This window comes from Zingiber officinale, chromosome 3B, assembly GCF_018446385.1.
Source record: "Zingiber officinale cultivar Zhangliang chromosome 3B, Zo_v1.1, whole genome shotgun sequence".
NCBI classification, from domain to species: Eukaryota; Viridiplantae; Streptophyta; class Magnoliopsida; order Zingiberales; family Zingiberaceae; genus Zingiber; species Zingiber officinale.
Window position 1 is genome coordinate 17035717 of NC_055991.1, and position 26614 is coordinate 17062330.

Consider the following 26614-nt stretch of genomic DNA (forward strand, 5'->3'; position numbering starts at 1 on the left):
AAATTTACCGAGGCATCGTGAGTAAAATTTTTAGAGATGACGACCTCGGTTGGTTCGCAACAGCGTAATAACCGTAGAATGAAATAAAATTTTAATTTTGATCACTCTTGCGATAAAGCTCGAAAAGAGCCTTGACAAGAGTGAAGATGATGTGGGGCAAAGGGAGAAGGTGCCCTTGCCCCCCTATATATAGGGGGCTCCAGGCGCCCGAACCCTTTTCGGGCGCCCGGGATCAGATGGGGCGGGGCGCCCGGAGTCCCTTCCGGGCGCCCCAGAAGGGAATACCAGGGGTGCCCGCCCCTGGTTTTTGACTTCAATTTTTTTTTTTAAAGAATTTTTAAATTTTTTTTAAGGAATTTTTAAAAGTTTTTAAAATAATTTAAAGTTTTTAAGAGAATTTTTAAAAGTTTTTTTTAAAAGAATTTTAAAAGTTTTTTTTAAAAGAATTTTTAAAAGAATTTTTAAAGTTTTTTAAAATAATTTTTAAAGTTTTTAAAAGAATTTTTAAAGTTTTTTTAAAAGAATTTTTAAAGTTTTTAAAAGAATTTTTAAAATAATTTTTAAAGTTTTTAAAAAGAATTTTTAAGGTTTTTTTTTAAATAATTTTTAAAGTTTTTTTTAAAAATAATTTTTAAAGTTTTTTTTAAAAATAATTTTTAAAGTTTTTTAAAAGAATTTTTAAAGTTTTTTTAAATGAATTTTTAAAGTTTTTAAAATAATTTTTTAAAATAATTTTTAAAGTTTTTAAAAAAGAATTTTTAAAGTTTTTTTTAAAAGAATTTTTAAAGATTTTTTTTAAAAGAATTTTTAAAGTTTTTTAAAAGAATTTTTAAAGTTTTTAAAAGAATTTTTTAAAATAATTTCAAAGTTTTTTAAAAGAATTTTTCAAGTTTTTTTTAAAAGAATTTTGAAAATTTTAAAAGAATATTTTAAAATAATTTTTAAAGTTTTTTTAATAGAATTTTTTAAAAGAATTTTTAAAGGTTTTTTTTTAAAAGAATTTTTAAAAGAATTTTTAAAGTTTTGTTTAAAAGAATATTTAAAATAATTTTTAAAGTTTTAAAAGAATTTTTAAAGTTTTAAATTTTTTTAAAAAGTTTTTAAAAGAATTTTTAAAATATTTTTTTAAAGTTTTAAAAAGTTTTAAAGAAATTTTTAAAAGAATTTTTAAAGTTTTTGAAAAGAATTTTTAAAAGAATTTTTGAAGTTTTTAAAATAAATTTTTAAAATAATTTTTTTTGTTTTTTTTTAAAATTTAATTTAATTAAATTAAAATTTTATTGAGTTCTTAGTCATCTCGCCCGATCTACGTTTTAAATCAGGGAATCCTATACTTTTGTGAGATGAATTAGGTTCAGTTTTAGGATTTGGTTTAACTTTGTGTTAGATTCAGGTTTAGTTTTGGGCTCAACAAATATGTATTATTTGGATAAACTTATTGGCTATGGTGAGTTACTTTGACATCATTAGAGTAACCATGCCTTCGAAGTTTTCCAAATAGCCCTATCTACTGAACTTAATACAAAGCCATGGTCTAACTGGTTAGGATCTATAAAGGGTAGCTTCGGTCAGTTCCACTTAGCCAAATGCACCAGGTCGAAGCCATATCTTCCTAGACATGCATAGACTAAGCTTCCCTAACGTACTATCATCCCAAACTACACCAGTACCATAAGTCAAGTTAAACTTGGTCCCTTTCTAATTAGCCCTAATTACCTTGCCGGGTAGCTTAGTTTGAGTTACCCTGTCAAGTAGGTTAGTTTCGGAGGCGCCAGCTATTCTGGAGCCTCTCCCTGAATTATTGGCCTTTATTTAATTTTTGGTTCTTGGTTTATGTCTGTTCTTTTTATAGTTATAATTGACTTGATGATATTCTAAGTCTTGGTGGAGTTTAAAATATTTAGATTTTGAATTTGTTGGTCTAGGTTTGTATTTTATTTTTTGATTTGATTTATTTGATTTTATTAATATATTTTTTCTTTGGGTATGTAGTATTGGTTAAGTCCTACTTGCGTGGTTAAGCACACTTTCGGAACCCAAGCTTTACTCGATTGTTTGTGTTGAGTTATTAATGATTTAAATGTTTTATTTGAACTTGACTTGTAGCCAAGTCCAGTTTTGTTGTAGATTGCCTTTTGATTATTTAAAATTAGATCTAAATTCTTAGATCTTGTTGTAAATTTTTCTAAGAAATTTTTTAATTTATCAACTTCTATTTTTAAATTTTCCTCCTCAAGTATCTGGTCTTGAGTTGAATTTGAAATTTTGATTTGTTCCTTGAGGTTTTGATTTTCCTCAAGGAGCAATATATTTTCTTTTTCTAATTTAATTAATTTACTATTTAGACATGCAATAATTTTAAAGAATTCTCTATTTAAATTAAAATTTACCTCGTTGGGACATTCGGAAATGAGTACGGACTCGTGGCTTGAATCGGGTTCGGACCTGTCTTCCGATTCTTCGTCCGATTCTTCTTCGAGGGCCATCAGCGCGAGGTGGCTCTGGTGCTTCTGATCTTCGGCCTCCGATTCGTCCGAGGAAGAGTCGTCCCAAGTCGCTATGAGAGCCTTCTTCTTGGTTGTCTTCGTCTTGTCACTCTTCAGTTTCGGACACTCATTCTTGTAGTGTCCCTTCTTGTTGCACCCGAAGCATGTTACGTTCTTTGGTTCGGGGGAGTTGATCTTCTGCAGGTCCTTCTTGCTGAAGCTCTTCTTTCTCCTGGTGAACATTTTCCTTACTAGGTTCACCAGGTACTCTTCATCTTCAATCTCCTGATCAGACTCTTCTTTGGGTTCAGGCTTATTTTTAGATTTCTCCTTAGAGGAACCTGCAAATAAGGCATCACCTTTCTCGGATCCAGCGTTAGTCTGCTTATGCAACTCTAACTCACAAAATAATTCATCAAATTTTAATTTGGATAAATTTTTCAAAATTTTGTGGGCATCCACGATAGATGCCCACAAAGTGTTACGTGGAAAAACGTTTAACGCGTACCTGATTAGATCTCGGTTTTCCATTTGGTATCCTATCGTGTGGAGTCCATTGAGGATATCTTTAATCCTCGCGTGAAGCTGACTCGCCGTTTCTCCTTCCTGCATTTTAATGTTAAATAATCTATTTAAAAGCAGGTCGTGTTTCGTTATCTTGACGTCGCTTGTTCCTTCGTGTAGTTCAATCAGCTTGTCCCATAACTCCTTAGCGTTCTGCTGCGGTCCAACCCGGTTCAATTCTTCCTTCATCAGTCCGCATTGAAGCGTGTTGAGTGCTTTGAAATAAGTTGACGCTTTCTTCTTCATATCCGGAGTCCACTGTTCTGGTTCCAGTGGGATTCCGGAGTTGTCGACTTGTGCTTTGTACCCTCTTGTGACGCTGAACCACTGGTCGAAGTCCGTCTTCAGGTAGACCTCCATCCGCTTCTTCCAGTATGAAAATGATCTCCATTGAACAGGGGAGGACGTACTGTGCTGAAGCCTTCAATTTGAGACATCCTGCACACAAGAGAAATGATAGAAAAAAAAAGGTCCCAAGACTAGGTCTTGGATTAGTAGTGCGGGATAATATGGTAATAATTTAAAAACTGAATTAGTGCTGCACCAATTCAGATTGATTACGACGAAAAAAATTTCCAAAAAGGTAATAGAAACAGTTTGGAAAATTACGAAAATCTGAAAATCGAAAAAAAAACAAAAGGAACTAGTTTCACCCCCTGTCTGATTGGTGGTTGCACCAAATCAGAGCTGTACCTGCTCTGATACCACTTGTTGGATCGAAGCATTCGATAGAGGGGGGGTGAATATCGATTAAAAAAAATTCTCGAGTAAGTAAATACGCAGCGGAAAGCGTAAAGAAAAAAGAATGACACAAGTAATTTTTTACTTGGTTCGGCGCCTGTGTCGACTCCTACTCCAGCGTCCGCACACAAGGGTGCTTTCGATGGACAATCACTAATAATTTGAAATATGGATTACAAAAGAAGTGCAGGAATTATTAGAAAATAAAACAACCGACAATAAAAAATACAAACAAATTAGCAATTTGTCGGAGAGCTTTCGCAGCATCGCAGGAGCACAGAAGAGCAGATCGTGAGTTATGTTTTTGACTCCAGCCTTGACCCTCCTTATATAGGAGGTTCGGGGCGCCCGAAACCTTCAGGGCACCCTGGATGTGACGTAGCCGAGCCAATCAGTGAGCTCCACTTGGCGAGGCGACGTTGGGATAAAATTTCACCTCCGGGTGCTCGGATCCCTCCCGGGCGCCCTGACCTCCGGGAGCTAGGAACCATCCCGGGCGCCCGGACCCTCATTTTCCAGCAGATTCCTTCCTGTAAGAAAATGTTAGTCCGGAGGCAAATATAAGATATATATCCTGCAAAATAGAATATTAGCACAGTTAAAAATCAAACATAATAGTAATTAGATTTCGTCTCCTCGAGACTGGAATCTAGTTACGATCTCGACTTAGAGTTCTGAAATGGTTCTAAGTCGGATCAGCGCCTAAGTTCCCTTCCCAGGAACGCGTCCTCACAGTCACTCCCCTCTAGTGACTTACCTCCACTTACCCGCCAGACGTCCGGTCAGCCCTTAAACCCGTCTGGGCTTCGTGCCAACTATCCGGTCAGCCCGTCGACCTAACTGGACTTCGTGCCAAACGTCCAATCAGCCCATCGACCTGTTTGGACTTCGTGCCAGCTATCCGGTCTGCCCGTCGACCTAGATGGGCTTCGTGCCAGACATCAGGTCAGCCCGTCGACCTGTCTGGGCTTCTCCTGCACACTCGGTCAGAGTGTTAGATAACAACGAGACTAACTTAATCTATTTTATCATTCATCAAAACTTGAGTTAGACCGTTAGTGCTAACCGCACCAACAGAAGTGGAATGCAAATGTATTGGCTGACAACGGCAAAGAAAGGGAGAATAAGGAAGCAATGTCCCGCCACAACCTACTCTCTAAAAATAGTGACACTTTCATTGGGAGGAAGGTGGGGATGATCCTGGCTAGTAGGTATGACTACATAGGTGGGAATCCAGTTGTTAAAACAGAGGTTGTCGACATCCATAGCTTGAAGTTCTGAGGAATAGAGCGTGTACCACGTGTTATCTTCAGCCATTTTAAGAGGAAAAGACGAGGAGAACGAAGAGTTTGGGGACAACAAAGAAGAAGAAAATATGACAGCCTTAGAGTTTTCTAAGAGTTCTCATGAAAGGGAAGAGAAAGAGAGCGAAGGGTTTGGGAGCAATGAAGATGAAGAGGAACAAAATGCGTTCAGGGTCCTTGAAAATTTCTAAGGAAACATCTTAAAAATCACTTTTCAAGCCTTTTTTAAGTAGACCCATCGGATTATAATAGTAAAAAGGTGGGCTGAAATGAGGACCGTAGGATGATAAGATGGAATGATGGGTAGGTGGAAAAGTGTGCACCGGTAATAATAGGAATACACACATGTTACCAATAGGAAGCATACGTTTGTAACCGATGTGACAGATACTTAGCTCAAAACATCTGTGCAATTACTGAGGTAAACTTTGATCTTTGCACTAGCCCATAGAAAATCTTGATCAGTCCTAAGCTCGATTGACTTTTCAAGACTTGTCCAAAGGGACAATGATCGAGAATCCGGATGGATTCATGCTGGACTAGTTTTAACTCCGTGCGGAGCTAATCTTGGATGAATTTAATATCGAATGATTTTTTATATTAAATAGGCATCACCTATTGAAGTCCGCTTGACCTTAAAATCTAGACAAATTTGAGGTCGGATGGTCTCTAATAATCGCTGACTTTCCTAAAGCAATTTTTGCCTCCCTAAAGCCCATTCGAACTTTGACCTGAATAGATTTACGTTGTCCTTAATTTATCATATACACTTGGGGGGAAAAGAGATCATATACATTCAAGAAAATAAAAAAACTATTAGAAAACCAAACACCAGATTAAAGATAGATGACAAATGTAATAGAAGCTTTGTTGTAAGTACTAACAGATACAAGTACCAAATTTTTGTTCATCAACCAAGAGGAAAACATGAAGACCAGGTAAATCATAACAAATTAGGAAATAGGCTGGATGGGAAATTCTTGACTAGTTTCTTGCGGTCCAGAAAGTAGGCAAGGGGTTCAAAAGCCATATATCCGCCCTCCCTTAGTTGGTCCAATGCACCATCAGCTCCTAGTAGAAGGGCTTGATTGATGAAGCTAGTGATTGGTGCATTGAAGTCACATGATTGGAGGAGAGCTTTCTTCCTTGTTTCAAATTGTTCGTCCTCCCCCACTTGATAGGCTGCTAACTCTGCTCGAGTAACTATTAATTGGGTCGAGAGACCTACCAGTTTAGATTCTTTGTTAGATAAGGCGGTCTGGGATGTTCTTAAATTCTAGCTCAGAGAATCTTGCTCAATATTTCAAGCTGCCAACTTAGACTCCTTGGTCCGTAGTTCAGTGTCATATACAGTTTTTAGTTCCTTTAGTTGAGCAGAGAGATGCTCAACTTCTACAATTTTCCCGTCCAGCTCCACTTTCAGTTTCATTCAACCGGATGTTTCTGATCATAGCAGGGCTTTAGAAGTCTCCAGGGTGATCTTTAATTTAGTCTCTTTCTCGAGCTCAGTTTTAGCCAACCCTTGAGCTTCTTGAAGTTGAGTCTCCAACTTGTTCAGCCGATTGGGGGCATGTACAGTAGCGACTTTAGAGACAAGTTACTTCAGGGATTCATTTTCTTAGGCCAACATTACCAATCTTTGTGCCAGGCCCATCTTGGTCACCCATTGCTAAGAAGACAAACAATGTTAGAAACATGCAGTGTGAGAAACAATAACTAAATTGTATTACATTGGTTAGTTCATATGAGTACTTATCAGCTAGCGTTATGGGAGTAAGCTTACTCAGTTAGTTGCTCGCTACCTCCTAAGCCTCCATTAGGCTACCCCTCAGAAGTATTTGACCAGTAATTTAGGGATCGGTCGATGGAGAAGTTATAACCTGGTGTATAGTAGGTCAAGGTTTGCTGAAAATTGATAAGGCCTCCTGGGCACAGTAGAGGTAGACACAGAAAGAGTTCTCGCACGAGGGGGTACAAGAAGGGTAGGTGTTGGAGAGTCGCTCGATGGAGAAAGAACTTCTTGTGCCTTGCCCTTTCTCCTATATTGGACTGGAAGGAGGAAAAGCAAACAAGATCCGCTCGAAAGGTTGTTCTTGCACCTCCTCCCGGGCAGGCGCTTCCTGGGCGGGAGATAGATGCGGGGAGGGCGCTTCGGTGGAGCGTGTTCGTCCATTAGGGACTTGGGCATGGATGAGCTTATTGTTAGCTAGAGCCCTAGAGCCAATCATTTGATGATTGTATTTTGGACTTGTTGTATCATATTCTATATATAAATAAAGGCATTTGATTTTTGGTTATTATACTTACTTGTATTGGTGCCAAATAAACTAAGTATAATAACGTCCTTGAGTAGAAGGTTCTTACCTATATCAATCGATTGGTTGAATCGATAGTGAGATGATATAGGAAACACTACTCTTAATCATTCCTAGTCAAGTATTAACATTCAGGGACAATGTTAATGCAATAAGACTAGCATGTAAGTCAACTCGATGACTTGATCTCACAAGTCATGGATATAGAGATATCAAGTTGACACATGTGTATACATTAGAGAATGTATACAGAATGACCCGCCATGAGAAAGTATCATGGATCGTTATATGAGTGTCATATACTTTCTCATGTGGCTATTAGTATGACTACTAGTCCTTAGACCTGAAGTCACCATGGTTCCCTACATAAGGAGTTATGTACTTTGGTTTCGTCAAACATCACCCGTAACTGGGTGGACTATAAAGGCGATTACTGGGTAAGTAACAAATTATGCGGAGAGATGTGAGTGATGTAGATGGAATCTATCCCTCCTATATGACGGGAGAGGCATCGGTATTCTTGATAGAGTGAGACCACGAAGTGCATGACCATGCTCAAATGAGTCAATATGAGATATTGAGCTCATGTGATTTAGTGAGTCTACTTGGAGTTGAAGATTTAGATTGATCAGAGGATGACATGGTCTATGCCTCACATTGATCAATCTAGATGTCTAGGATAGAAGGACACTTGTCATATTTTGTGAGGAGTCACAATTAGTAGTCACAAGGTGATGTTGGATCTCAACATTCTTGTAACTTGGGTAGTAATGATGTGTTGCTAGATACCGCTCATTACTTATGCTCCTAAATGGGTTTAGGGGTATTGCCAACGTTACAAGAACCTATAGGGTCACACACTAAGGATAATTAGATGGAGATTAGGTTCATATGATGAACCAAGAGGATTAGATTCATTTGATGAATCAAATTGGATTAAGAGTAATCCTAATTGGGCTAATTGAGTTGGACTCAAGTTGATTCATGTGGTCAATGAGTCTAATTTAGATTATGACTCATTGAATCAATTTAATTAAATGAATTAGATTCATTATATTAAATTGGCTTGAATTAAATGGTTGGATTAGATCAACCATGAGAGAGATTAAGTCAAGTTTGACTTGACTTGAGAGGAAGATAAAGAGTCAAGTTTGACTTGACTTTATGCCACCTCATTGGTGAGTTGGCATTAAGTGGCCAATGATGAGGTGCCACATCATCATGTTTAGCACATGTGTGTGCCACCTCATGGAGGTTACAAATCTCTTAATGGCCACACTTAATGTAAAAATTGGGGGTTACACTTGGGAAAGTGGCCAGCCACTTTTGGTTGTGAATGTGAATTCATTTTCTCATTCATGTGCATTCACTTCATCTCCTTCCTCTAGCTATTTTTGCTCTCCCTCTCCTTTCCTTGGCCGAATCCCATAAGGTGCTAGCACACCTTGTTTTGGTCATCTCCACCTAGTGTGTTCGTGTGGATACGTATAGAGAAGTATCTATTTTGATACTTTCGAGATTCGGCGAATCTTGGACGAGCGGGATACGAAAAAGGGCACGCATCGAAGGTATAGATCTCTTCCATGTAGATCTAGGAGTAGATCTAAGTTTTAGTAAACTCGTAATCGTATTTAAATTTTTCTTCGCACGGATCCGTTGGCTAGGGAGTTTCGGGGTTTCCGCGATGCGAAAAGCGGTTTTCGCGGCCCGAAAAACCCAACAGTGGTATCAGAGCCACGTGCGAAGACGAATACGAGTTTATTTTGTGTTTTATGAAAACTTTTCAGTTCTGTAATATTCTGTAAATTTATGATTTTTATAGTTTTTAAGGGTATTTTTCTCGTAGAAGCGAAGCACAAGTATTTCGGCACTTGTAGGCTTCGACTACCAAGAAGTTTTTCCCAAAACGGCTAAGTTTCGCCCCAAAATTTTTTGGGACAGTGGGCTAAGGCGCTGTTAGATCGCAAAGGAACCCTCGCGATGGTTAGATCGCGGGTAGTCACCCCTGGCCCCGCAAGGGGATTCGTTTCGCGATTGCGCCCGAAAATCGCTAAACGGAACCGCCGGGAAATTGTACTCGTAAAAATTGTAAAAATTATAGAAAAATTACAGAAAATTATAGAAATATATAATTTCGAATTATATATTATTTTTGTGATAGTCATGGCCCAAAGACCCAATTCGATTGGATAATTTGTGTTGTAATTCATAATACGGCCTGCGTGCCGTGATGTGATGTGCGTGTTGTATTTTTTTTATTTTTCGCGACCTGCGCGTCGTGCCTTTCTCTTTTATTCTTGTTGTAAATTAGTTTAGACTCGAATGTAACTCGAGTTTCAAAATGTAATGTACAAAATTTGAAGCGGTGGAAGGTCCACTCAAGACGGAGTTACGAGGAAGGCGCGAGCAACACAAGGTGGTCAAAAGGAAGGCGCTTGAGAAGTTGTTGACCTTAGGTTGACCATCCGATCTTCTCATTGGCTTGAGAAGATCGTAGTAGGGCCATGACATAATCAAAAAATTTAGTTAATTACTTGTGTATGTGATGCATGTTTAATTAAGTAATTAATTAGTGCCTAACGATTAAGATTAGATCTAAATCGTGCACAAGATGCACCCTTACGATTAGATTAGATCTACATCGTGTACAAGATGCACCCTATCGATTAGATTAGATCTATATTGTGTATATGATACAACATCGACATTTAGATTAGATCTAAATCACGTCAACTCTATTGCCTACCGTGCCGTGATACCTACCACTACCTCGATCGCATGCTGTTGTTGAATCTGCCAAAGCAGAGCAACACATACTATCTTGGTAGGGTACGGAGGGACAATCTTGGTCCCGCCTATCAATGCATGGGTGAGTACAACTCAATTAGATTGAGTAACTAGTTAACTCGGTTGGATCGAGTACAACTATAGGCATTCTTCCAACGGTTGGAAAGGTAGGACAAAATTACGTTTATATTAATTCTCGGGCGTATTAGCCAAAGCTAACTCGAGTTTTAATATCAATGCGGATCTTGATCCTATAAACAAGAGTTGCATAGAGATGTAATTGGTAATCGTTACCTACCGATCATACTAAGTCTTGGGCGTATTAGCCAAAGCTAACTCAAGGGTTAGTATGATGTGGATCTTGTTCCACATGAATTATAGAATTCAGTGGGAGCATCATTTAGTTAAAGACCTAATTAAATGATTAAGAATATGATATTTATTTCTGCATTTATTTCTGTTGTAGATTACCATGACGTCGAATACGAACACCTTCTCCCTGCGATCTGTCCTCGAGAAGGACAAGCTCAACGGAGCAAACTTCCTGGACTGGTACAGGAACTTGAGAATAGTTCTCACCCAAGAACGTAAACTGTACGTTCTGGAGCAGCCCATTCCGGATGCTCCTCCTTCCAATGCCTCGCGAGCTGACAAAGATGCTTACAAGAAGCATCAAGATGACGCATTAGATGCGTCCTGTCTAATGCTCGCGACCATGAACTCTGAGCTTCACAAGCAACACGAGTTAATGGGCGCTTACGATATGGTTGAACATCTTCGTCAACTGTATCAAGGACAAGCGAGGCATGAGAGATTTGAGATCTCAAGGGCACTGTTTCAGTGCAAGATGTCAGACGAGGCTCCTGTAGGCCCATATGTACTCAAAATGATTGGGTACATAGAGAACCTACAAAGACTGGGGTTCCCACTTGGCCAAGAGCTGGCCACTGACTTGATCTTGCAATCCTTGCCGGATAGCTACAGTCAATTCGTTCTAAACTACAATATGAACGAAATTGACAAGCCACTGCCCGAGCTGCTTAGCATGTTAAGAACTGCTGAGCTGAACCTTAAGAAGGCTAAGCCCAACACTGTTCTGATGGTTCAGAAACATAAGGGCAAGGGCAAGCCCAAAGGCAAGGGAAAGTCCCAAGCCAAGGGCAAAGGCAAGGCACTGAAGCCTAAAGGAGGGGTCGCCAAGGATGCTACCTGCTTCCACTGCGGTCAGACCGGGCACTGGAAGAGGAACTGCAAGGTATACTTGGAGGATCTTAAGAAGAAGCGAAGTGAGACTTCCACTTCAGGTATATATGTTATAGAAGTCAATCTATCTATTTCTACATCATGGGTATTAGATACTGGATGTGCTTCTCACATTTGTACTGATGTGCAGGCGCTGAGAAATAGCAGGGCATTGACAAAGGGCGAGGTGGACCTACGAGTAGGCAATGGAGCACGGGTTACTGTAGGGACTTACTTTCTATCTCTGCCCTATGGGCTTGTACTAGAGTTAGTCGATTGTTGTTATGTGCCTGCATGAACTAAGAACATTATATCAGTTTCTTGTTTGGACAAGAAAGGTTTCTCGTTTACAATAAAGAACAAATGTTGTTCCGTCTATTTAAATGATATGTTCTATTGTAGTGCACCTCTGATAAACGGACTCTATATTCTAGATCTTGAAAGCCCTATTTATAACATAAATACCAAGAGGTTCAAGTCAAATGACCTGAACCAAACCTATCTCTGGCACTATCGCTTAGGTTATATAAATGACAGGCGCTTATCCCAGCTCCATAAGGATGGTTTGCTGGACTCATTTGATTTTGAATCATATGAGATATGCGAGTCATACCTACGAGGCAAGATGACGAAGACTCCCTTTAGTGGGCACAGCGAGAGAGCGACTGATTTGTTAGGACTTATACATAGTGATATATGTGGCCCTTTTAATGTCGCTGCTAGAGGCGGTTATAGATACTTCATCACATTTACTGATGACTTCAGTAGATATGGTTATGTGTACTTGATGACACATAAGTCTGAATCCTTTGAAAAGTTCAAAGAATTCAAGAATGAAGTACAGAACCAGCTTGGGAAGAGTATTAAGATACTTCGATCAGATCGAGGTGGAGAATACCTTAGCCATGAGTTTCATGACTATCTAGCTGAGTGTGGGATCCTATCCCAACTCACTCCTCCTGGAACACCACAGTGGAATGGTGTATCCGAAAGGAGGAATCGTACCTTATTAGATATGGTAAGATCTATGATGAGTCACACAGATCTTCCGAGATACCTTTGGGGTTATGCTCTAGACACGGCAGCTTTTATACTCAACCGAGTTCCATCTAAGGCCGTGATAAAGACACCATATAGGATATGGACTGGGAGAGATGCCCAGGTGTCTTTCATGAGGATTTGGGGTTGTGAGGCTTACGTTAGACGTCAAGTCTCAGATAAATTAGGACCCAAATCTGACAAGTGCTACTTTATTGGATATCCCAAGGAAACTAAAGGATATTACTTCTACATTCCCAGTCAGCACAAGGTAGTTGTGGCAAAGACTGGAGCCTTTCTAGAAAGGAACTTTGTTTCTAGAAAGACTAGTGGGAGCACGTTCGATCTTGAAGAAGTTCAAGATGCGAACAATAGCACTGATGCCTTGATGGAAGTTGAACTAGAACCACAAAGTGTTGTGGATGATGTTGTTTCACAAGGAGTTGAGGAACAACAATCAGTTCAAGTAGACATACCTCTTCGCAGGTCTGATAGGGTACGTCTTCAGCCTGAGAGATACTCATTTCTCTTGTCTGACCATGATGATGTTGTGCTCATAGAGGATGAGCCTACCACCTATCAGGAAGCTGTGATGAGACCAGATTCTGAGAAATGGCTAGAAGCCATGAGATCCGAAATGGAATCCATGTACACCAACCAAGTATGGACTTTGGTTGATCCACCTGAAGGGGTAAAACCCATAGGGTGTAAGTGGGTCTTTAAGAGAAAGACTGACATGGATGGACTTATCTATAAGGGTCGCTTGGTAGCTAAAGGTTTCAAGCAGATTCATGGTATTGATTATGATGAAACCTTTTCACCAGTAGCGATGTTTAAGTCGATTCGGATCATGCTTGCTATTGCAGCTTACCACGATTACGAGATCTGGCAGATGGATGTCAAAACCACGTTTCTGAATGGAAACCTACTCGAGGATGTGTACATGACACAACCTGAGGGTTTTGTAGATTCAAAGCATACTAGCAGAGTATGCAAGCTGCATAGGTCCATTTATGGACTAAAGCAAGCTTCTCGAAGCTGGAATCTTCGATTCGATGTTGCAATCAAATAGTTTGGTTTCATCAAGAATGAAGATGAGCCTTGTATCTACAAGAAGGTTGTAGGGGATATAGTTATCTTCCTCATACTGTATGTGGATGACATACTACTCATTGGGAAGGACATCCCTATGCTTCAGTCTGTCAAGACCTGGCTAGGGAGTTGCTTCTCAATGAAGGACTTAGGTGAGGCATCCCGCATTCTAGGGATACAGATCTATAGAGATAGATCTAAGAGATTGCTTGGCCTAAGTCAGAGTACATATATTGACAAGGTACTCCTTCGGTTTGCCATGCATAACTCCAAGAAGGGATTTCTGCCGATGTCACATGGCGTGAGTCTTTCGAAGACTCAGGGTCCCTCTTCTAGAGAGGAGAGAGACCGCATGAATCAGATCCCTTATGCTTCAGCCATAGGATCGATCATGTACGTCATGTTATGTACTCGACCTGATCTCTCGTATGCTTTGAGCATGACGAGCAGATACCAGTCAGATCCAGGTGAAAGTTACTGGATAGCGGTCAAGAATATTCTTAAGTACTTAAGAAGGACTAAAGAGTATTTCTTGATATATGGAGGCGATGATGAGCTAGCTGTAAAGGGTTACAGTGATGCTAGCTTCCAGACCGACCAGGATGATTATAGATCACAGTCGGGGTTCGTATTTTGCATTAATGGTGGTGCTGTGAGCTGGAAGAGTTCGAAGCAAAACACAGTAGCTAATTCTACGACAGAGGCCGAGTACATTGCTGCATCAGAGGCAGCAAAGGAAGCCATTTGGATTCGCAAGTTCATCACTGAATTTGGGGTGGTTTCTAGCATTGCTGACCCTATTGAGCTCTATTGTGACAACAATGGAGCTATAGCACAGGCGAAGGAACCTCGCTCACACCAGCGGACCAAACACATACTACAGCGCTTCCATCTCATTCGAGAGATCATCGAGAGAGGAGATGTGAAGATTTGCAGAGTACCTACAGAGGCAAACATCGCAGATCCCTTAACCAAGGCTTTGGCACAGAGGAAGCATGATGGTCACACTAGGTCATTGGGGCTTAGAGCCTACACTGATTGGCACTAGTGCTAGTGGGAGATTATTAGCTAGAGCCCTAGAGCCAATCATTTGATGATTGTATTTTGGACTTGTTGTATCATATTCTATATATAAATAAAGGTATTTGGTTTTTGGTTATTATACTTACTTGTATTGGTGCCAAATAAACTAAGTATAATAACGTCCTTGAGTAGAAGGTTCTTACCTATATCAATCGATTGGTTGAATCGATAGTGAGATGATATAGGGAACACTACTCTTAATCATTCCTAGTCAAGTATTAACATTCAGGGGCAATGTTAATGCAATAAGACTAGCATGTAGGTCAACTCGATGACTTGATCTCACAAGTCATGGATATAGAGATATCAAGTTGACACATGGGTATACATTAGAGAATGTATACTGAATGACCCGCCATGAGAAAGTATCATGGATCGTTATATGAGTGTCATATACTTTCTCATGTGGCTATTAGTATGACTACTAGTCCTTAGACCTGAAGTCACCATGGTTCCCTACATAAGGAGTTATGTACTTTGGTTTCGTCAAACGTCACCCGTAACTGGGTGGACTATAAAGGCGATTACTGGGTATGTAACAAATTATGCGGAGGGATGTGAGTGATGTAGATGGAATTTATCCCTCCTATATGACGGGAGAGACATCGATATTCTTGATAGAGTGAGACCACGAAGTACATGGCCATGCCCAAATGAGTCAATATGAGATATTAAGTTCATTTGATTTAGTGAGTCTACTTGGAGTTCAAGATTTAGATTGATCAGAGGATGACACAGTCTATGCCTCACATTGATCAATCTAGTGTCTAGGATAGAAGGACACTTGTCATATTTTGTGAGGAGCCACAATTAGTAGTCACAAGGTAATGTTGGATCTCAACATTCTTGTAACTTGGGTAGTAATGATGTGTTGCTAGATACCACTCATTACTTATGCTCCTAAATGGATTTAGGGGTATTGCCAACGTTACAAGAACCTATAGGGTCACACACTAAGGATAATTAGATGGAGATTAGGTTCATATGATGAACCAAGAGGATTAGATTCATTTGATGAATCAAATTGGATTAAGAGTAATCCTAATTGGGCTAATTGAGTTGGACTCAAGTTGATTCATGTGGTCAATGAGTCTAATTTAGATTATGACTCATTGAATCAATTTAATTAAATGAATTAGACTCATTATATTAAATTGGCTTGAATTAAATGGTTGGATTAGATCAACCATGAGAGAGATTAAGTCAAGTTTGACTTGACTTGAGAGGAAGATGAAGAGTCAAGTTTGACCCGACTTTATGCCACCTCATTGGTGAGTTGGCATTAAGTGGCCAATGATGAGGTGCCACATCATCATGTTTAGCACATGTGTGTGCCACCTCATGGAGGTTACAAATCTCTTAATGGCCACACTTAATGCAAAAATTGGGGGTTACATTTGGGAAAGTGGCCGACCACTTTTGGTTGTGAATGTGAATTCATTTTCTCATTCATGTGCATTCACTTCATCTCCTTCCTCTAGCCATTTTTGTTCTCCCTCTCCTTTCCTTGGCTGAATCCCATAAGGTGCTAGCACACCTTGTTTTGGTCATCTCCACCTAGTGTGTTCGTGTGGATACGTATAGAGAAGTATCTATTTTGATACTTTCGAGATCCGACGAATCTTGGACGAGCGGGATACGAAAAAGGGAACGCATCGAAGGTATAGATCTCTTCCATGTAGATCTAGGAGTAGATCTAAGTTTTAGTAAACTTGTAATCGTATTTAAATTTTTCTTCGCACGGATCCGTTGGCTAGGGAGTTTCGGGGTTTCCGCGACGCGAAAAACGGTTTTCGCGGCCCGAAAAACCCAACACTTATGTCACTTGCATCTCTTCTTGGGGATGACCTCCACCTCCAAAGGGGAACCCTCAGACACCAGGAGGGGATTGGGAGGTAACTTCCTAGAAGCAGTGACATCACTAGATTTGCCCGTCCGACTGTCGGAGGCCCCACTAGAAGGGATAGCTGGTGAAGAAGTCCGCTCGGCCAACAATGCCTGCCCCTGCATAAGGAGTTCTTCTTCTTCTTGTTGGTTAGTCCTAGGAAAACGTATCGGTTCCACTTTATAAAATTTTGTACAAGTGTCGAACCTTTCCTTAAATAACTTATTGTGTTCTTTAGAAGTTAAATTAGGAATCGTAGACGGAGCTTAACATCATTGATTCCAAATTTAACTTATCTGTTCTTAATGGTTTAGATTTGAATCGCAAGCGGAACTTAACACTATTGATTCAAATCTACCTAAGTTATTAATTACATAAATATTAATTTCCAAAATTGGCTTCCAGGACTGCATGGCAAGGCACATGGCCTTCTTGGATATGGGAGCAACCACCACCGCCTAGGCAAAGCCTTTTAAGGAAAACTAGTATTTATTTCCTTAAATAACTCTAGGTTAACAAAAAAGAACAATCGAATCACAAATTCGAAAAAGAAGAAAACACAAACTCAAAAAACTATTCCAAAAAACTAGATCTAATTGCCTCTTGTATTTAGAATTCTTACAAAGAAAATAACTAGTATGACGCGGAAGAAAATTACTAGTTATACCTTCTCTTTGTAAGCTAATGACCTCAAGATCTTCTGCCGTATTCCTCGCCTCGCCTTGGACGTCGTGTGGGTGACGATCCTCCAAGATGAACACCACCCAAAAGATCTTCTCCTCTTCTTCTAAAATTCGGCCACCAACACCACCAAGGAGAAGAGAGCAAAAGGGAAAAGAGAGAAGAGAGGGAGGGCCGACCACTTGATGATCTCCAAGCAAGAGAATAAGAATTGTATCTCATGAAGCCCCCTCACCCCTTCTTTTATATTACTTGTCCAAGGCAAATAAGGAAAAATCTTTTACAAAAAATAAAATCATCCAAGAGTTTTTCCTTTTCCCTTTTTATTTTTCCTTTTCTTTCCTCTTGATTGAATCAATCACCAATCAATGGTTATGATCAATCCTATTTGGTTTAGGATTGTGTTTTGGCCGGCCCCTTGCTTGGGCACCAAGCAAGGTGGCCGGCCACCATATTTAGGAAAGAAAAATAATTTTTTTTTATAAAATTTTACAAGAAGAAAAAGCTCTTATAAAATTTTACATGCTCTCTTTCCTAGAGTTAAAAAAGGAAAGTTCTAAAAATTAAAACCATGTTTTAAAATTTAAAACTTCTCTAACAAAATTTCTTTTTTTAACATGATGATAGAAAATTTTAATTTTAAAACTTATCTCCCCTTTTTTTCTTAAACCATGAGGATGGTTAAAAAAGGAAAGTTTTAAAAATTTTAAAACTCTCTCTTAAAACATGTGGCCTAATTCAAATAAGGATAGTTTTAAAAATTAAAATCTCTCTTTTAAAACTTATAGTTTTCTACAAAGAGAAGATTTTAAAAATTCAAAACACCTCTCCTATTTGAAATAATTGTGGCCGACCCCTACATGCTTGGTCACCAAGCATTAGGGCCGACCCTATTAAAAGGAGATGTGATCGGCCATTGCTTGGTCACCAAGCAATGGGCCGGCCCCCTTCTTGGACACCAAGACGGGCCTTTCTTTGGATGGACTTGAGGCTTTAATGAGGCTACGACAGGGATCTAGAGGAGAAATTGATTTTGGCCTTCCGATGAGCTTGAGTATCCCGTGTTTGCCCCGAACACATAACTCAACTTCATCGATAATAACTCATTCCACTAGAGAGTTATTACCGCACTACCGCACCAATCCCAAATTACATTATGTGCTCCTTCTTATCATGAGTGTGTTAGTTTCCCTGTGTTTAAGATTACGAATGTCCACTAATTAAGTAAGTTACTGACAACTCACTTAATTAATATCTAGCTCCAAGAGTAGTACCACTCAACTTCATTGTCATGTCGGACTAGGTCCACCTGCAGGGTTTAACATGGCAATCCTTATGAGCTCCTCTTGGGGACATTCTCAACCTAGATAACTAGGACACAGATTCCTTCTATAATCAATAACACACACTATAAGTAATATCATTTCCCAACTTATCGGGCAAATTGATTTATCGAGCTAAACCTCACCCTTTGATAAGTCAAAGAAATAAATATTAAATATATGTGCTTGTTATTATATTAGGATTAAGAGCACACACTTCCATAATAACTAAGGTCTAGTTCTTTTACTAAGTCAGTACAAAAAGAACTTACTTAAATGATCCTACTCAATACACTTAAAGTGTATCAGTGTAATTTATTAGTCAAGATAAACTAATACTTAATTACACTACGACTATTCTGATGGTTTGTTCCTTTCCATTTTAGTCATGAGCAACTTGTTTATAATTTATAGAGAACCGACAACATGATCTTCTGAGTGTGACACCACACTCCATGTTGTCTACTATATAAATTAATTGAACAATTACATTTAATAAATAAATACAGATATTGACCAATGTGATTCTTTTATTTCAACAAATAAATGTTTACAAAAGCTAGACTTTCAGTATACACTCTAACACTTCTAGAGTAATCTCTAGATTGACAAAAGCTTCAAAAATGGCATCCACTACAAAAATAAAAAATATCTTAGTTAGTGATAATGTAATGACCAAGTTATCAAGACTTACCAAAAGAGCAGGGAAGCTTCTTTTTGATGGGGCTTAAGCCAAACAAGTATAGAAGGCTTTCGTGTAGCTATTTATGGATTTTAAATATAACGACCCAAATTTCCTCATTTTGAGCTCCAAAAATAATTCAAAAATATTTATAAATACTTTATAAAAATTCTAGAGATTTTTAGAAATTTTTAGAGTATTTTTATGGAATTTTTGGAGGTCGTTTGGTATTTTTACCAAAAGAAAGAAGTTGTGACAAAAAAATATCCAAGCCGAGGCTCGAACCGGCAACCCCTGACCCGAGCAAAACCCGGCTAACCAACTGGGCTAGCAATTATTACTTAATCAAATAAAGGGAGAATTTTATTTAATGAGTAGAAGTTAATAACAAGAATTAATGGGCAGAAAATGGTTGCAGCCGAGTTTCGAACCCGCAAGCCACACCTTAAGCAAAATGCAGCCAACCAACTTTTCCGCGAGTATTTCGTGAAAAGGTAGGGTGCGAAATATTCTTAAGCAATGGTTAGTAATAAAAATAATCCTAGGTTATAAAAAGAGATTAGGTTAAGAGAGGAAATTATTTCTCTCGATCCCTCTCCCCTTCTCTCGAGTTCGACGGCACGACTCTTCTCGGCGAAGACGCAGCGAGCAGCCCGGCATCTCCGGTGGCCGGCGAGGACCTTTCCCGTGGGATCTTCACGTTCTCAAGACCCCTTCAGCGAGAGGAAGGTGTAGACGCAAGAGATCGTCGAGCAAGCGAGTCCACCCGAAACCCTAGAGCAGTGGAAGCCTTCTTCTTCGGCTGTAAGTCCAAGAAACCCAAGGTAAGTGCTTCCTAACCTGCAGTAAGAGTAGCTCTCAGATTTTTGTTCTTCTTGATCTTTGAAGCATGCTGTGAAATGTGTTGTTTTTGAAGTTGCTGCCGTGAATCTCTAAAAAAGGAAATAAAATGTATAGGTTAGGCATATGGCTTGGATGATTGCAAGGTTGCTTTATTGTGTTATTAGACTGGGTTCTGGACAGGGTTGATAGTAGTAACTCTTTATTTGGTGTGTTCTAGTATGTTGCAATAGAATTCAACCATTAAGAAATTAAAGAAAGCATTTGATTTATGAAGTAGCATGCACTGAGATAACAACACTCCATGAACTTACGAGGAATTCCCGTATGAACTTAAAGCATTTGATTTAAAGAAAGCATTTTCCCTCGAGTTGATATAGCAGATTTGGGATTTTATCGTAGAGTTTTGGGCTCGATTGGTTGTTCTGGACATACCTGCAGTCTTTTGGGGTTTGTTTTTGGTGTATTGTTGGATTGTAACTAAGTGTCTCTTGTTAGGGAATTGGATTATAGATAATTCTTGGTTTTTGATGTTGAAATCGTTCATACTAGATTCTTAAGAATATAGCATTATAGACTTGAATGGTTGTAGAAGATGTAACATGTGAGTGGTTTGAACGCTATATTACATATGGCTAATAGTGAGGTTCAACAGATGATGAATAGCTACCCATTTATGATGAAATGCTATATAAACTGCTGATGATGATGAAGGTTCATTATACTGGATAGGTGGTTTCAAATACGAATAGAATTAATTGCTTCACCTGCATGTTACTTGGAACACTAGGAAAATTATGCTAAGTTTTACTGCTAGAGATTTAATTCTATAAATTTTCCTGTACCAATTGCTATGAAAGATAGTTCAGATTTTATGAAGTTTAGAATGCAGATTTTATTAAGTTTACAAGTGCAGAATTTTATTAAGCTTACAAGTGCAGGAATTAGTTAGTGTAGTAAGCAGATTTTGTTAAGCTTAGTATGCAGATTTTTGATAAGCTTAGTATGCAGACTTTAGATGAGCTTAATATGCAGATTTTAGTTAAGCTTAATATGCAGATTTCTGTTTAAACTTGTATGCAGATTTTGTTTAAGCATTGCAGTGTTAGAATTTATTTAAACATTTCAGTTTTGTAAGAAGCATTCTTTTATAAGAAAAGTATAAGAAAGATTAAGAAAAGAAAGAAAAAGGCCAAAGCCTTAAGTAGATCCCAAAGTCAAGACTTTAGGGATTTTGGCACATAAAGTGCTTATTAAAATGCCGAGGCATTATATATTAGAAGTATTAAAAGATAATAAGTATTTTACTTTTATCAATAGCACTGTATTGGACTCTCAGTTGTCCTTGGGTTGGGCTCCCATAGTCGTCCCTAGGTTTAGATAACCTAGTAGTAACGGCACGGCCGACGGTCGACGATCCGAGGGTCGCCAAATGGGCCGCCAAATGGGTCGGGTCTTTACAAAAGTAAAAGCAAGTACAGTTGTCGGGCCCAAGAAGAAGTTGATTATTATTTTGAAGTATTATAAGTATAAGTTTTTGAACAAGTAAAACGAGTTTTACATTTACATAAAGTATTAAAGATTAAGTTTAGAACAAATGAAATAATGTTCATATAGTTCTAAAAATCAGTAAGTTTAGTTCTTTATTCTACCATGTTTATCTAGTAGATGAGTAGTTTTTCATGTTTATCTATTAGATGAGCAGCATGATTAGCTATTAGAATTACATGAGTAGATTCTTTAGCTTTTCTTTGCTATTAGTTTGACATGAGCAGTTATGTTTATGCTTTATTTCTTTTTAGAGCATATAGTTGTTGGTTGCTACTCGGATAACCTATAGGTTCCACTGTACAAAAATTTTGTACAAAGATCTGAACCTTTTCCTAGCTACCATGTGTTCTTTTAAATTAAATTTTGGATCGCCTGCGGAACTTAACACGTTTGATCCAAAACTTAATCTATTTGTTCTTTTAGGTTTTGACTTGGATCTCCTACGGAACTTAACACGTTCGACCCAAGTCTCCTTAAGTTATTAATTCCATTAAATATTAATTTCCATAAAAGGTTCCCAGTACTGAAGTGGTGAGGCACATGGCCTTCTTGGATATGGGAGCAACCACCACCGACTAGACAAAACCTTTAATAGAAAGCTAATATTTAATTTCCTAAAATAACTTTAGGTTAACCAAAGAGAACAATCAAATCACAAGGAAAAGAATGAAACAAAAGAACACAACATCGAAAAACATATTCGAAATACTAGAACGTAAGCCTCTTGTATTTGGTATTATTTCCATAAATAACTAGCATGATGCGGAAAAGGAAAAACTACTAGTTATACCTTCTAGAAAGACCTCTTGATCTTCTACCGTATTCCTCTTCTAACCTCGGACGTTGTGTGGGCAACGATCTACCAAGATGAGTAAACACCAACCACCTTCTTCTCCTCCAAGCAAGGTTCGGCCACAAAGGAAAAACTTCACCAAGGAGGAAAACCAAAATACTAACCAAGCTCCAAGAGATGCTAGCTTTCTCTCCTTCTTCTTCTTCTTCTCCGAGTAGTATCCGGCCACCACAAGAGCTCCAATGGAAGAGGGAGATTCGGCCACCACAAGAGAAAGAGAGGGAGAGATTGGCCGGCCACACCAAGGAACAAAAGAGGGAGAGAAAATAATAGATGTTGTATCTCATGAAGGCACCCTCACCCCTTCTTTTATATTCCTTGGCCTAGGCAAATTAGGAAATTTAATTACAATAAAATTTCCTCAATTTCCTTGACATGATTTAATTTAGAAAAATAAAATAAATTTTCCAAATCAAACTTCAATGGCCGGCCACATCATTGGAGAACAAATTGGACAAGTTTTAATCAACAATTAAAACTTCCTAATTTGTTTCCGGAAATTTTAAAAAATAAAATTTCTCTTTAAAATCTCTTCATGGTTGATAAAAGGAAATTTCTATAATTTTAATTTTATCAACATGTGAATAATTTTTAAAGAGAAAATAAAACATCTCTCCAATCTACAAATAAGGAAAGAGATCTAATCTCTTTCTTTAATCTTTTGTAGATCTTTTACAAGAGAGATATTTTAATTTTAATTCTCTTTAAATTATATCTTCCACATAATAATAAAAATTAAAATTAAATTTCTTTTTAGTTTATTTTGGTCGGCCCTACTAGCTTGGGTTCAAGCTAGGGCCGCAATTTTATACCTAGGCGGCCCTAGCTTGTTCCCAAGCTAGCTTGGCCTGCCCCTATTGGGTGGGTATAGAAGGTGGGTATAGGTGGGTATAGAACTCTACAAATAAGAGGCTACGATAGGGACCGAGAGGAGGAATTGGTTTTGGTCTCCGATAAAATTAAGCATCCGTGTTCGCAACACACAACTTAATTTTATCAATGATAATTCATTCCACTAGAGAACTATCATTGAACTACCGCACCAATCCCAAATTACATTTTGGGCTCCTTCTTATTATGAGTGTGTTAGTCTCCGTGTTTAAGATATCGAATGTCCACTAATTAAGTGAGTTACTGACAACTCATTTAATTAATATCTAAGTCCAAGAGTAGTACCACTCAACCTTATTATCATGTCGGACTAAGTCCACCTGCAGGGTTTAACATGACAATCTTTATGAGCTCCTCTTGAGGACATTATCAACCTAGTATCTCTAGGACACAGTTTCCTTCTATAATCAACAACACACACTATAAGTGATACAATTTCCCAACTTATCGAGTTTATTGATTCATCGAACTAAATCTCACCCATTGATAAATTAAAGAAATAAATATCAAACATATGTGCTTGTTATTATATTAGGATTAAGAGCACACACTTCCATAATAACTGAGGTCTTTGTTCCTTTATAAAGTCAGTATAAAAGAAACGACCTCTAATGGTCCTACTCAATACACTCTGAGTGTACTAGTGTAATTATATAGTCAAGATAAACTAATACCTAATTACACTACGACCTTCTAATGGTTTGTTCCTTTCCATTTTAGTCGTGAGCTACTGTTTATAATTTATAAGGTACTGATAACATCATCTTCTGTATGTGACACCACATACTATGTTATCTACAATATAAATTAAATGAACAACTACAAACAAATGTAGACAATTAGACCAAATGTGATTCTTTATTCATAATGAATGTTTACAAAGCTTAGGCTTTCAGTATACACTCCAACAATAGTTTCTAGTTCTTTCTGTATACATGCATATTCGTATTTTTTTGAGTTAGATAGCGCTTACTAAGCAAATTTTGCTTATAGATTGCACTTCCTCTTACTGCAGATACAGGAAAGGAAAAGATATAGAAAGGAATGCGACAAGGAGGTGGTCGAAGGATGTGTGATGCCAGGACTATGGAAGCCTTGGGACTAGGAAGGAGTTTCCTTTAGTTTTCTTTTTCTTTTGCTATGTTAGACGTATTTGTGACAGTATATGTTATTTTGATGTGATTAGGACATAGTAGATGAATTGTGTTCTTGTGTGATGATTTGTGGTATTGTTTTCTTTTGGTTTTAACACTTATATAACTGCGTGAGAGTTTGTTATCTGTTCCAGCCGCCTGTGGCTGTGTATATAGTGTTTGTATATCAGTTTAAGGTCACCGGTACAGGGGAGATTTTGTCGACATTTTTCGGTAGGGATTCCTCGTGATTTTTAATTATACCGGTTAAGTAGAGTTAGTAGTTAAGTAACGGTCACTCTTAGAGAGTAGTAGAGTAGTAAGAAGGGTGGTTGTTACATTAAAGAACTGTCCACTCAACTTATTGGAGTAGGAGATAAAAGATGGGTCGCGCTTATAATTTCCCTGGGCAGGAAGAGGAGGAAGAGAAGACTGCCATTTAGTAGACTAAGTTGTAACACCCCAAATTTCCTCAATTAGAGTCCTAAAAGTAATTTAAAAATATTTAAAAATGCTATAGAAATATTCTACAGATTTTTAGAAATTTTTAGAGTATTTTTATGCAATTTTTGGAGGTCGTTTGATATTTTTACTAAACGAAGAAAGTTTCGACAAAAAAAATGTCCAAGCCGAGAATTGAACCCACGACCTTTGACTCGGTCAAAACCCGGCTGACCAGGTGGGCAAACGGATTTTTTTGTTTAGAATTGGTCGCAAATTTATTTAAGTATTAGTTAATTAACAGAATATTAAGGTTATAAAGAGAGGAACCTAGGGTGGGATAATTACCCGTAACCTAGCTTTTCTCTTCCTCCTCTCGCGTGCGCGGCCATTTTTGCCCGAGCGAAACCTAAGCCAAGATTAGGGTTTTCTCCGGCGTCGGCTTGAGGTTCTCCGAGGGGTTTCTTCACCTCCTTAAGCTTTTCTCGTCGAGGAGAAACGGAGAGCACGAAGAGGAGCCGGAAATTTCAATCTTCCGAGCCCTAGAAGCACTAGAAGGTTTCTCCTTCGGCTGTGAGTCAAGGAAACGAAGGTAAGTCGCTTACTCACCTGCGGTAGGATAGCTTCGAAGTTTAATTCTTGTTCCTTTTCTTGTTCCCGAAGCTTTGGATGAAACCTAGGGCTGTGTTGTTGCGATTTGAACGGTGAAGCTTTGGTTTCCTGTGGTTTGCAATAGAGTAATTCGGGTTCAAGTTGGTTTCTTGTGTGGATTCCTTTCTCTTTAGATGGCTTTACCTCTTTAGATGGTTCTGTTTTTGGGATAGGCTGCAGGTTGTGTGTTTTCCGGTTGTACATGCAGTTTTTAGATCCATTGATAGTGTAGTTTAGTATTTCAATTTAGAAATTTCTTTGTTAAATCTGAGTATGAAATAGTTTAGTTCTTTTGAGCAAGTAGTCTTTATTTCATTTGTCACAGTGATGAGTAGTTTCAGATTCCTTTATTTACTGCCATGAATTGAAGTTTATGTTGTTGGTTTTCTTTGCCATCTGATGAAGCATGATTTGGAGAATTAGGGTTGCTTACAAAAAGGGTTAAGCTGTGAATTTGATATATATGTTTGTTTGAATAGCTATGTATAGCATTTTGCTTCCCTTATATTACTTTCTTGCCGTGGAACTATAGACAACTCCCACCAGTAGGCATGAGCCTGAGCAGATCTATTCAAGTGAGCATTTATATTCATTCAAGTAGAAGTAGGCAAGAACAGATTCATTCAAGTGTGCATTTATATATTCATTCAGTTCCTTTGCTATTTAGATTTAATAAATAATATGAACATGTGCAGATTTAGATTTCTAGTTCCTTTGCTATTGGAATAACATGGGCAGATTTCTAGTTTTTTTATGTTATTAGATGTGCATGAGTAGCCTTCCTTTTAAAACAATCAGTTTCTAGTTTCTTTAGAGCTTAATATGCAGAATTGTGTTAGCTTAATATGCAGCATTTTAGTGTGCAGATTTTTATTAAGTATTAGTGTGCAGAATTCATTTACCCTTAGCTAAACATGTGCAGATTTTTATAAGCATAGCATGCAGATTTTTATAAGTATAGTATGCAGATTTTAATATGCAGAATTTTATTAGCATAGTAGGTAGATTTTGGGTTAAGCATTTCAAAGTTAG